Source organism: Elephantulus edwardii, unplaced genomic scaffold, assembly GCF_000299155.1.
Source record: "Elephantulus edwardii isolate Elephantulus edwardi_28Jun2011 unplaced genomic scaffold, EleEdw1.0 scaffold00006, whole genome shotgun sequence".
NCBI classification, from domain to species: Eukaryota; Metazoa; Chordata; class Mammalia; order Macroscelidea; family Macroscelididae; genus Elephantulus; species Elephantulus edwardii.
This window is the reverse complement of record NW_006399756.1, coordinates 15,541,152-15,553,950: the sequence shown is the minus strand read 5'-3', so window position 1 is coordinate 15,553,950 and position 12,799 is coordinate 15,541,152. Positions and strand designations below refer to the sequence as shown.

Below are 12,799 nucleotides of genomic sequence, written 5' to 3'. Positions count from 1 at the left end.
AATGTAAATTTGTCAATATTTAAATGAAAGTATGTACTGAAATACTGAATCTAGACACTTAGAAGATCATTGCAGGGAAAACATTGCTTCTTTGTGTATCATATTATATAAAAACTTTGGTGATATTTATTCGGCGAGCTCTGGTGGCCTCGTGGCAGTCCTGAAGCCATGCTGTTAAAACCCATCAGCTGCTCTGAGGAGAAGGATGGACAGTCTCATCCTGTGAGATTATTTGACTCTGAAAACCCATCAGAGGGTCAGCTATGGATTGATTCTGACTCAGTGGTATACAACAACAACAGGTGATTTTAACTTTTATTTAGCAGTACTGAAGACTGATTTTTAATTGATAGTATCTATAAAGTATTAACCCAAACTCTAATTTATTAAAAAATATTGACAAAGATAAAAAAATAACACATTCAATGACATCAGATTCATACTTTTTTCTCTTAACCACCATCAAGGTAGATGTTGTTGTTGTTTGTTATGTGCCTTCGAGTCGTTTGCGACTCATAGCGACCCTATGTACAACAGCCCTAAACCCTGCTCTATCCTGTGCCATCTCATTGCCTCTGACACACCCATCCCGAGTACCCCAGTCACTGAATCAATCCACCTCACAGAGGGCCTTCCCCTCCTGTGCTGTCCGTCTACTCTACCCAGCATGATGTCCCTTTCTAAAGACCTGTCTCTCCTTACAACATGTCCAAAGTATGTCAGACGAAGCGCCAGAATCCTTGCCTCCAAAGAGCAGCCTGGTTTAATCCTCTCTACGATGAATCTGTTTGTTTTCTTGGCAGTCCATGGTACATAATCTGGTAAATTATTTTAGCGGCAGCATATGAAGAAAAGTCCAACTAGTAATGAACACTTTGATTTGCAAAGCATTATATATTTGTTTGAATGAAATTTCTGCTAATAAATATGCTTTTTCACTCTTACCCTGTAGGTGACAGTCTTGTGATGAATAATTTTAATCAGTGCACTGTTTTTAGGATCTTTAGGTCTTAAACAATGAAATTTTTACTTATTGAGAGAATAATTCTAGGTGATGATTCATGGTGAGAACCAGAATAGACTCACTGACTTGGAAAACTTATAAAAGAATGTGAGATCAGGAACTAGGAAGTGCCCAGGCTCGGAATATTGTGACCCTGTTATGTTCTGTGGGTGGATGTTCTTTCTTCATGGTGATGAGGCAGCAAGTTCATACCCTTGGAGGGGGAGGAAAGTTGTCCTCTTTTCCTTCTGGAAAAAGTGTTGAGTTGTTATTGTTATTACTAAACATCCATATTTTGAGAATTTGAACTTGCATAAATGATTCTTCAAGAAGCTTCCATATAACATAAACACTCTGTTGAAGAACATTTAGTTATTTTTTTAAAGTAAAATGTTGGGAATTCATTTTCATCTCATCCAGATTCATCCCAACTCAGTTTCTTTTGTCAAGCAAGATTACTGAGATAAAAAAAAAATTAGGAATATTCGTCCCATAGAATATGTAGATCTTTTTATGTGTAGTTGGGTTGTCATATGTTATTACTAGTAAATGAATGTTAATTTATGAAATTAATACAATATGTAAATATGTTATATATTTTACATTAATATAATATAGAAATAGTATATTATATAAATGATATTAGAGAAATGGAAATAATATTGTACTTTGATTTTAGAGATTAATAGTGTTACGTATGACTTTATATAGATTAATATGAACTATTAATTTATATAACATTAAGAAATATGCTGGAGCAATGAGGGTTGGTGTGTCAGAATTAGTGAGACTGGCTCAGGTCAGGCAGGGTTCAGAGCTGCTGTACATAGGGTTGCTACGGATCGCAGGCAATGTGACAGCACATAACAACAACAACCTTAACAATTGCTCGGTACTGTGGTACGGGTTTTTCGTACAAGATCTGAAATTTCTCTAACACGATGTCACAAGGTGTTACTCTCTTTTTTTTTTACCTGATTAAATAGACACGAATGAATGTAATATGCCTATATTTGAGTAGGATGTAAGCTTTAGAGCTTCCTTTCAAAGCTCCCAGAGCCACGGCCTTCTTTACATTACACCACTGTGGTTTGGTTGGGTCCATTGGATTTTTTATTTTTATAATATACTTTCATCAACTATAGCCAATAACCAGATATGAATAGAAATTCTGATTCCTACATCAGATTACTTAAATGAAGTAACCTGATTACAAATGTCAGATTATGCTTTTGTACTTTTGAGTTTCTACCTCCAAAAATGTCTACTGTTTACTAAGAGCATTGGCGTAATGCATGTTTTAAATTCTGACACCAGTTCCTACAGGCGTTATGTATATGTTTCGGTAGCTCTGGAGGCTCTGTCTCTAGCGAGTTACGCAGCTAACGCAAAGGCTTTGTCTTTGGTGGATCAGATCTGCCCGAGAAAGATGGGCCGTCTCTGCCCATTGTCATTTACAGCCTTGGCAATCCAGCGGAGGATCAGAACTCTCTAGATGGCCCTGAATTTTGAGGTTCCCCCACCCTTCTATGCAAGTCTAGTAACATTCGGAAGGGCACCTGGATCTCTGGGGTGTTCTTCTATATGTGGCATGAGAAAATGAGACTCATGCCGAAAGGTCAGGAAGACTGACTTTCTAGTAGCTCTCACGTCCCAAGATAGGGAGGTGCAGCCTCTGTGACTCAGCGTATACAGGAGGCTGTACCTGGGGACAAGGTGACTGGGAGGGGTTGTGGGAGATGGCGCACATGGCAAGTGGGGTGGAATTATTTGGGAACAGAAAAAAAGGATCAGTCATTGGAAAACATGGACTTGGAAATAGAAATGAAGTTGGAGATAGAATGATAGAATTTTATACAATCATTGATTTATTAATTGTAAATACTTTTTATAAGAAGGGTAAACGCAGACTATACACATGAATGTCACCTGATAGTATGCATAGGAATCAGATTGATTACATCTGTGGGAAGAATGGCTGGAGTAGCTCAATATCATCTGTGAAAACTAGGCCAGGTGCTGATTGTGGAACAAACCACCAACCACTCATATGCAAGTTTGAGCTGATGTTAAGAAAAATTAAATCAAATCTATGGGAACCAAAATTTGACCTTGAGTCTATCCCACCTGAATTTCAAAACCATCTTAGGAACAGGTGTGAGGCCTTAAACACTAATGAACGAAGACCAGATGAGCTGTGGGAGGATATCAAGAACATCATCCAGAAAGAATGCAGTGGGTCAGTACAGAGACAGAGGAGGAAGAAAAGACAAGGTGGATGTCAGAAGAGACTCTCAATATTGCACTATAGTGCCAAAAAGCCAAAACAAAGGGACAAAATCAAGAAGTTAAGAAGCTGAACAGAAGATTTCAAAGGACAGCGGGGAAAGGCAAAACAAAGTGTTATAATGAAACGCGCAAAGAACTAGAGTCAGATAATCAAAGAGGCCAAACTCATTCAGCATTTCTTAAGTAGAAGGAGTTGAAGAACAAATTCAAGCTTCAAATTGCCATGCTTACAGATGCTATGGGCAGAATATTAAATGACCCAGGAAGCATTAGAAGAAGATGCAAAGAGTATATAGAGTTATTGTACCAAAAGGAATTGACAGACACAGAAGAATTTCATGAAACAATGTATGAATAAGAGCCTGTGGTGATAAAGGAAGAAGTTCAAGTTGCTCTGAAAGAATCAGCAAAACACAAGGCCTCAGTAATTGATGGCTTACTTACATCAATTGACATTTCCACAGACACTTCTCTGGATGTGCTCAACTAAGTTGTACCAAGAAATCTGGAGGACAGCCACCTGGCCAACTGACTGGAAGAGATCTATATTTGTTCCCATTCCAAAGACAGAGTGTGGAAATTAGCAAACAGTATCACTAATATCACATACAAGCAAGATTCTTCTGAAAATTATTAAAAAAATAACAGAAACAGCACATCAACAGAGAACTGCCAGAAGTGCAGCCTGGGTTTAGAAGAGGCTGTGGTACTAGGGATATTATAGTTAATGTTAGATGGATCTTGGCTGAAAGCAGAGAGTACCAGAGGAATGTCTATCTGTGCTTCATTGACTATGCAAAGGCTTTTGAATCTGTGGATCACAACAAGCTGTGGCTGACTCTGAGAAGAATGGGAATCCCAGGACATTTGATTGTCCTTATGGGAAACCTATACTTGAACCAAGAGGCAGTTGTTAGGTCTGTCCTGGAGAGGGTGAAACCAAGTTAATCCTTGGAGGCCAGGATTTTGAAGCTCTGTCTCACATACTTTGGGCCTTTTCCCAGGAGGGTCCATTCACTAAAGAAGAACATCGTGCTTGGAAGGGCAGGAAGGAGAGGAAGACCCAGGATAATATGGATTGACACAGTAATGGGGGTAATGAGGGTAGGTATGTCAGAGACCATGAGATTGACTCAGGATAGAGCAGAGTTCAGAACTATTGCACATAGTGTGGCTATGAGTTGGAGTTGACCTGATGGCATGTAACAGCAACAACATCATGTGTTTATATACCTTGAGGACAAACATTGGATTAGTTATTAGTTTATTGATGTATTGCTGCCACACACACACACACACACACTATAATATTATTTATTTAAATATAACTTTTAATAATAAAATGAACACTCATTATTAAAAAATATTAATAGTATAGCAATATAACAGACATAGTTGTCCTGCCAATCAAAGATATGTGGTTCATGTCCACCAGTTTGTCTACAGAAGAACAATTACCCACAGCCTCTGAAAACCCACTGCAGAGTCGGCTATGGGTCGGTTCCCACTCCATGGTACACACCAAGGAGACAGGAATATAATGTAAATATAATATAAACAGGAATATAAAATTAATACCGAAATCCTGCTGCCATTGAATTGCTTCCAAGTCATAGTGACCTACCACCAGATTTCGGATGCTTTCAGTACAAATCTTCACGGTAGGAGATGGAGCAGTCTTTCTCCTACAGAGTGGCTGGTGGAGTCAGATTGCTGACTCTCAGTGAGCACCATGAGGTACTGTCCAGGCTTCTCCATGTAATAGCGTATATTCTAGAATATAATGAGGTACCGAAGACAGGAGCTCTGGTCGCTTACAGGTAAGGAGGGAGATGTGCTGTCAACTAAAAGGCACGTTATAATCTACCAGCTGCTCCGTGGGAGAAATGCTGCAGCCTCCTCTCACGTCATTTACTGCCTCTGGAAACCTGCTGGAAGGTCAGCTATGAGAAGGTTCTGGCTCAACAACACCTAACACCAGCCCCTTACGCAAGAACTGTGCTGGTGACTTAAACCTACCTGACTGGCTCTTGACTACCCTACTCTGTCTTCTCTACCTGTTTTTCGGTTTATGCTCCTAGCACAATAAGTGGGTAAGAAGTATGCGGCCAACCCAAAGGTACATGGTTTAAACCCACCAGCTCCTCTGCAGGAGAAAGACTCACCCCCATGCATTTTACTACCTCTGAATCTCATAGTGAATAACAGTATAACAGATAATACAGCCTATCAATTCACAACCTCTTGGTCATATGATACTCTTAAGAGCTTTTTACTTTTCTAGTCAAATGTGTGTAAAATACTGTCCTATTGTAGTCTTCATTTGTATTTGTTAAGTAATAGAAATATTATTTCTTTGCATGTCTCAGTCACATGTTTGTCGTCTTCTTTTGAAAGGCTGATTCATGTATTTTGCCCATTTTTTTTATTGTATGTGTGGGCTGTAGCAAAGATCTAAAACATACGTCTTGTAGCTTAAGAACATATAACAGTTTTTCCCTTTTGTGAAACAGTTCAGAAGTGAGTGGTCCAGGTTACCAATGCAGGCCACTTACCATAACACAGCACCCTCGTGCCTTCTGTCTTGTTGCTCTGTTACTTCTGAGGACCTTGTCCTTATCTGCGTAGTCAGAAGTGGGTGGCAGACACATCTGTAAGAGAGACTTTAAGTCTAGAGTAGCAATTTTCAATTTTCTTTGACATAAATGACGCAGCCGCCGTATGCACCACTTCTACCCATTTTCCTCTGGTGAGAATGTTGTCATTTACCTTTGGTCTTCTCTATAAAACAGTGGGTGACAAGCTTCTAGCTATTTAGGCAAATGCCCTGATTAAATTACATGACTGTAGAAAAGGGGAAACAATTTTGACATATTCATTTTAAAAATTGGTTTACAGAAAATTTTTACATATCTCTGCAATGTGTAGTGTTAAATGTGGTGCACATATTTACCTACAAATGTCTTGCCAGGTTACTTTCTTTAATAATCTCGTTTGGTGAGCATGCATTTTACGTTTTAATGTAGCTGACTTTCCAGTCCTTTATATTTAGGTGTTTTACAGGTGTCTTGAAAGATTTTTCTGTCTTACCCAAGGACAGGATGAGAGTCTCCTGTATTGTCTTCTAAGGATGTAGAAAATAGGCTCTCACCTCTTTGTAGCAGAAAACTATTTCAATTTGATACTTAGAATGTCTAATTCTGTGTAATTACAAATCATCTTCAAGGTTTTGATTATAAAATGACATCTGAAAGTACATGTCCAGCCTTTTCTTTGTTGGAGTCTTTGATTTTAAGAGTAGTCCAGGTGGCCCACATACGAAGCTACTATTCATGCGTTGTTTGTAGTGACTCATGGAAATGCAGACCATTCTCAGTGTAAGACACTCTCCATGCTATGTCACTAAAGCAGTTGGGTCTTCTTCTTCCCTCTAGATATGCTGGGTGGGAGTCAGACCCCATCCCATGGTGTCCTACAACTTCAGGGACATGCATTTCAAAGTCCTCTGAGTTGTTCCGTTGGAACTTCCCTCACCAGATTTGAGGTAAAGACTGGAGCACCTCTCATACTTCTCTTTGGGGGGCTAACAGCACAACTGTCTCCAAGTAATTAATTCTTACAGACTCCTCTTTTTCAAACTCTTGACTCTTCTAGATTCTCAGAATGGTAAAGGAGACTCGAGAGTATGACATGTGATGTTAAATATTTCTATGAACATTTGTATATAACAATATTGCCTTGAATATATATACATATACATATATATAATATATATATATATATTGATAAGTTTTAGAAATTTTAGACCTAGCATGTAGACATTTAAACATGCTGATATGTAGTATGTTGGGCCAGATTTATAAACTCTGTGTGGATGATAGAGATGTGACTGTTATTAATGTTTTTCTATTTTAAGTTTTATATGGAGTTTTAATACTATTTTTATTGTGATTTGAGTGAAAATTTTCAGAGAAAATGCAATTTCCATTCAGGAGACTAAGGTGCGCCTGATACAGGCCATGGTATTTGCCATCGCTTGTTATGCATCAGAGAGTTGGACAATGACTAGGGAGGACAGAAGGAGAGTGGATGCTTTTGAGCTGTGGTGCTGGAGAAGGGTACTGAATGTACCCTGGACTGCCAGGAAAACAAACAGATTCATCTTGGAGAGGATGAAACCAAGCTACTCCTTGGAGGCAAGGATTCTGGGGCTTCATCTGACATACTTTGGACATGTTGCCAGAGGGACGGGTCCTTGGAGAGGGACATCATGCTTGGGAGGGTGGAGGGACAGCGCAGGAGGGGAAGACCCTCTATGAGATGGATTGATTCGGTGACTGGGGTAATTGGGATGGGTGTGTCAGAGGCGGTGCAGTTGGCGCAGGATAGAGCAGGGTTTAGAGCTGTTGTGCATAGGGTCGCTATGAGTCACAAAGTACTTGACAGCACATAACAACAGTTTTCACACTATATTTTATAACACTGATTATCATCTTCACCTTGTGACAGCATTCTTCCTCATCCTTCTTGTGTTTCCTGTCCCCATCCCTCCTTCCTTACTATCTCTTCCTGCCTTGTAAGCTCTATGCTTTTATACTCTATCCGTGAACAAATGCAGCTCTTTATATCTCGTGCAATTGATTGTGCCAAGGACCATTTCCCTCTCTGCTACTACTTATCATCCAGAGGCCTGTGTTCTTTCTCTGAAAGCTTAATCCTAGGGAGATCTCAGTTCTGGACTTGATGGAGGATGAAGGGCCACCACCTTAGGATTCCACAGTCAAGTTGATCATTTTTAGGATTTTAAGTTTTATTTCACATTTCAGAGTTGAAGTCTGAGAGTCTGGCTTTTAAATGATCTAATAGAAAAGAATTTTTATTTTGCAAAAGATACTTTAGAAAGCAATTTTTAATTTTGCCTCAGCTTAACCATGTTTTGACTGATCCATACACACTGTCTTGGGTTGATTTCTTCAGAAACACTAACTCAGTGACTAGAATACAGACAGTTTATTTGAGAGACAATCCAGGGATGTTTCATTCGTGAGAACAGTGGTAAAGAGAAGCTGGAAAGTGAAGGAAACCCAGAGGAGAGAGTATTCCCAAGTGAGCTGCAGGGGTACACGGTGGGTGACCGGGTTCTGAGGGGCTGGGGAGAGTGAAGGACATGCCTCTATGCTGTCCCAGTAGCAGAGAAAAAATCTGAAACATTTACCCACTCTGTCTGTCTTGATTAAGGATTACCAATTTGTGGCTATTAGTGTTCTGGCGCGTGCAGCCTGGCCTGCCGCAGACCAAGTATGCAAATGTGCAAGTGTTTCCTGTGAACTGAGAGGAGAGCCAGGAGATGTGCCGCTCACACTGTCACACTTGGATGAAGCACATGTAGAGTTATGAATGAAGTTTATCTGTTCACCTGAGTCCATTGTTGTCCTTCTAAATTTATAATTTTGTGCAGTCATTGTCTTTGGGTCAGAACCTGCTCATTGCTGTCCCTCCAGACACGTTCTAGAGGCTGTACTTTGGCAGGGAGGAAATGTCCTGTCTTCCTCCTGTGGACCTGCTGGTGGGTTCGAACTTGTAGAGAGGCATCACCTTTGACCTAGCAGCACAATTCCCCACGGACACATAACTGTTCTAGACAGTACATGTCTCAACAGTTAACAGTACAGTTTATTTTGATTGAAGGGAAAGGTATAATAGGAAGAGTCCACTTTGAAGGGAAATGACTTGGTTCAATAAGAAGGCAAAAAAAAAAAAGATATCTTAATTTGTTAACTATTTTGTAAGAGTTACAGAGGCTGAAGAAGATTTTGATATGTCCTCATGTCAGCTTTTTAGTATTAAGTGAAAAACAGTTGGAAAAGAAAATACAGACATCCCTTATTTGTGAGCAATAGTTAAAAGTTAAACAAAATAATTAGACAGAGATGTCTCATGGACAAGAGGAAGGGTAGATCTTGTACTTGCAAGAGATTTCAAGAATGAAAACATGATGTGGGAATGATCCTGAGCTTTTCAGGAAAGAGTCTGTTCACATCGCACACTTCCAGAACCATCTCTGCTGGAGGCCTTCAGCTTCTTGGTCTGGGGTTCCTGGACACCAGCCTTTCCAGTTGTTTCAGGTGTTTCTTATCTTGCCAAGCTATTTGTGAACCACACGGCTTATCTAGGTTGCTGATAGTGTATCATAGATGTGACTTTGATTGCCCTCCTTGTTTTAATGTCTCTGCCCAGGGGATCTGTCTCAACTAATTTTGCTCTTATAACTTTCCAGACAGGAATTAAAATTCCAAGAGTAACTGTGCGCATGGATGAGGTAACCTAGAGAAATTTAGAATGCTAAGAGAAATTTTTGACTTAAAGGAAAACTCTAGTGATACATCATTGTTTGAGGGGTGGATGGAAAATTTCTTTTTTATTCTCCAGAAATGATGTCCTATTAAAAAAGCCAGGATCTGAATCAGATACACCTTAGTTTTGAAACTGACATCATTGCTACTCAGTACTTTGGAGAAGTCCCTGACACTGACTATGTCTTTTGGTTTCCTGACTGCTAGTGCAAAGGGTATTGACTGTGGATCCAAGTTAAGATGAAATTATTGATATGTTTGGAAAGGTGAAGGGTCAGAGAAAGAGAGGAAGGCTACCAATTAGATAGATTGACACAGTGACTACAGCAGTGGGCTCAAGAACCTCAGAAACGGTTAGGTTGGCACAGGATAGGGCTGGGTTCAGGTCTATTGTTTCTCAGATCACTATAAGTCATTCTCAACTTGACAACACATAACAAAAACATTATCAAGACACCTAGAATGTTATAAATGTTTTTGCTTTTTATCTGTCTAAGTTTAGGTCTTAAATACACACCTGGAGTGTTTTTCCTAGCGCATTTTAACTATAATTGACTTAGGAACTTTTATTTCAAGTGAATATTAAAATAATCTTTTCTATGTGTCCCTAAATCATCAATTAGATATATTTTTCTTGGATAAAGATGAGTACTTATAGAAGACCAAGCCAATGAGTATACATTTTCACCTGTACTATGATGCTGACCATATAAGCCAGTCTCTAACTTTGAGTTTAAGTTCTTAATGTAATTGGGTGGTACCTCGTGAGTGAATATCTGACAAGACAGTATTCTGGTTGTTGAAGTTTGGATTGGAGGGAATAGTGACTCCTCTTGATATTCTCTGTATGAGTGTCTAGTTTGTGAATGAAGTTTAGACCCTTATAGGATTGGTTTTTTTAATCTGTGTTCCAAAGAACACTTTACACTTTGGTGACTTTTCTCTTCTTCCGGAATGGCACTTCTGTCAATTTTCATGGTGCCAATAATCATGTGAAATTTGCTTTAATTTGTCTAGCCTTGCACAGTCTATGAAGTGATAATGACCTGAGTGCTCGCGAAATATATTTTATTCGTGGCAGAAAATATAATTATAGATTTTACTCAGACATATTAATAATGTAAGAGGCTTTGTAATGTAGAATGAATGAACTACATGAGGACAAATGATATTAATTTAGCATTGAGCTTTAAGGCATTTGATAACTTCTGCATCTTACTGGAAAACCAATCTACATCTCGCAGAGCGTCCTGATCAAGAATGTGAAAACTCTAACAGCATTTATCTCGCTCCACATTCTGTTCAGTAGTTCTTTCAAAGCCTGCAAGAGATAAGTGGAAATCCTATTTGTAACAACTGCTCCTATCTTTACTGTCCTCCCATTCTGTAGAACAGACCTCGCAGATGGGCAAAAACTGTCAGGAAGCAGGAGTTACTGTATCTATAGCTGCAGAAGTGGCTTGCCTTGAGCTAACTTTTCATAAACTTGCAGGTTAAAGAACATTATTTCCTATAATTTTGTGAGTATAAGCAATTTTCCTGTTCTTTTAAGACACGGAAGAAGAAAATTCCTTTATTCAATCAGTCAGGGTAGGCTAAGTTGTCCTGCTGTAACAAATACTGTCAACTTGCGTTCTCTGGGAAATGCTGAGTCAGAGTTTGGTGTTGAGTAACATCTAGGGAAAGAAGGGCGAGAGGAAGCCGGCTTGGGTGGAGGAGGAAGTCAAGCTGTGATACGTGACTTAACAACTTCAGTTTACCCCATGGGGAATTATGGAGTGTAGATGTCCTCAAAGAGGAAGCTCTGGTGAGGTAAGAAGCTGTGCTGCAATCCCAAAAGCACATGATTTGAATCCACCAGCTGCTCCATGGGAGAAGAATTGGCAATCTCCATCCTTGTCATTTACTGCCTCTGAAACCCACTCTGGAGGGTCCGCTATGAAATCAGTTCTGACATAATGACACACAACAGCAGCAGCAAATGACCCCAGAAGAGTTGTCATTCATTAAGATTTAACATCCAGGTCATTGCTAAATTCTTTGCTAGACGTATTTATCTGTTGGGCAACAGGACTCTAACTAGGCTTGACTCTGACTCTTTGATTCCTCTGCTGTGTCTTCTCCCTATTAGGACACATGTGTTGCAAGACATTTAAGGCATTTCTACATTTTCACAGTTCAGAAGAACCAGTCCAGAGCTCTTTCAGATCTTGTGAATGGGATACAGTAGATTCTGTGGTCATAGGTCCATTTGGCACCTACGTTGATGGGAAGATGCTAGTACAGAGCTCTGAGACATGTGTTGACTTGGTTCGCCCAAGAGTTAGTATGGTGTATATTCATGTTTCAAATCTACAAAGTGCACCATGGAAGAAAGATAAGCCAAGACCTCTTAGAGTTTCATCTTGGAAACGCAATGCAGGCTTGCCATGAGTCACAGTTTAAGGTTACTGAGTGGTTAGGCCTTTACAGCCCTACAATGATCCCTTATTGTATGCAGGCCATTCTTAGAATCCTGTGACCTTGAATTAAGTGACCTCTTCAGATGAGGCAATTTTTGAAGCAGCTTGTTTGCTGACAGCCCTCCCAGCAACTCTGACGATTACTATTTCGTGGAATGAGGCTCTGAGAGGACGTCAGCCTACCCTGATTCCTCAAATTTTAGAGTACTAGCATTAATGAAAGTTCATTATCACTCATGTCACACATTCTGTGTTGGCTGGCAAATCAGATTTGTCCATTGTTATCACTAAGGGACCAGGCTGACAAGGACATGTTTTTCTAAGAGTCCCTATGGAAGGAGTGATAGAACATTACAGTGTGTTTCAGTAGCTATTAAATAATTCCATCTAGAGAATAATGTGCTCCTTCTGCTGCTGGCATTTCATTGGCCAGAGAAGGTCCATGGTCATACCCAACTTCAGGGCAGTGTGAAAGTATCATTTCAGCCTTGGCCAGACGAGAAAGAACTAGAGTATCTGTTGACTATCGCTATTGGCTACCACAGATATTGTACATTCTTCTTGAAAACTTTTAGTATACTTGACAGAGATGCCTTAGAGATAATAAAGCCTCCTATTCTATCAGCACATGTGTGGAAAGACAAAGAACTTCTAGAAGTAGAATTGTGTTCTATTATTGCTTGTATAAATTA

General features: G+C 39.6%; 1 protein-coding gene across 1 annotated transcript in view; it reads left to right on the top strand.

The window, feature by feature from the left end:
* Positions 1-12,799, top strand: part of ATRNL1 (attractin-like 1) — a 705,738-nt gene that overhangs the window by 110,260 nt on the left and 582,679 nt on the right. The window lies entirely within an intron of this gene.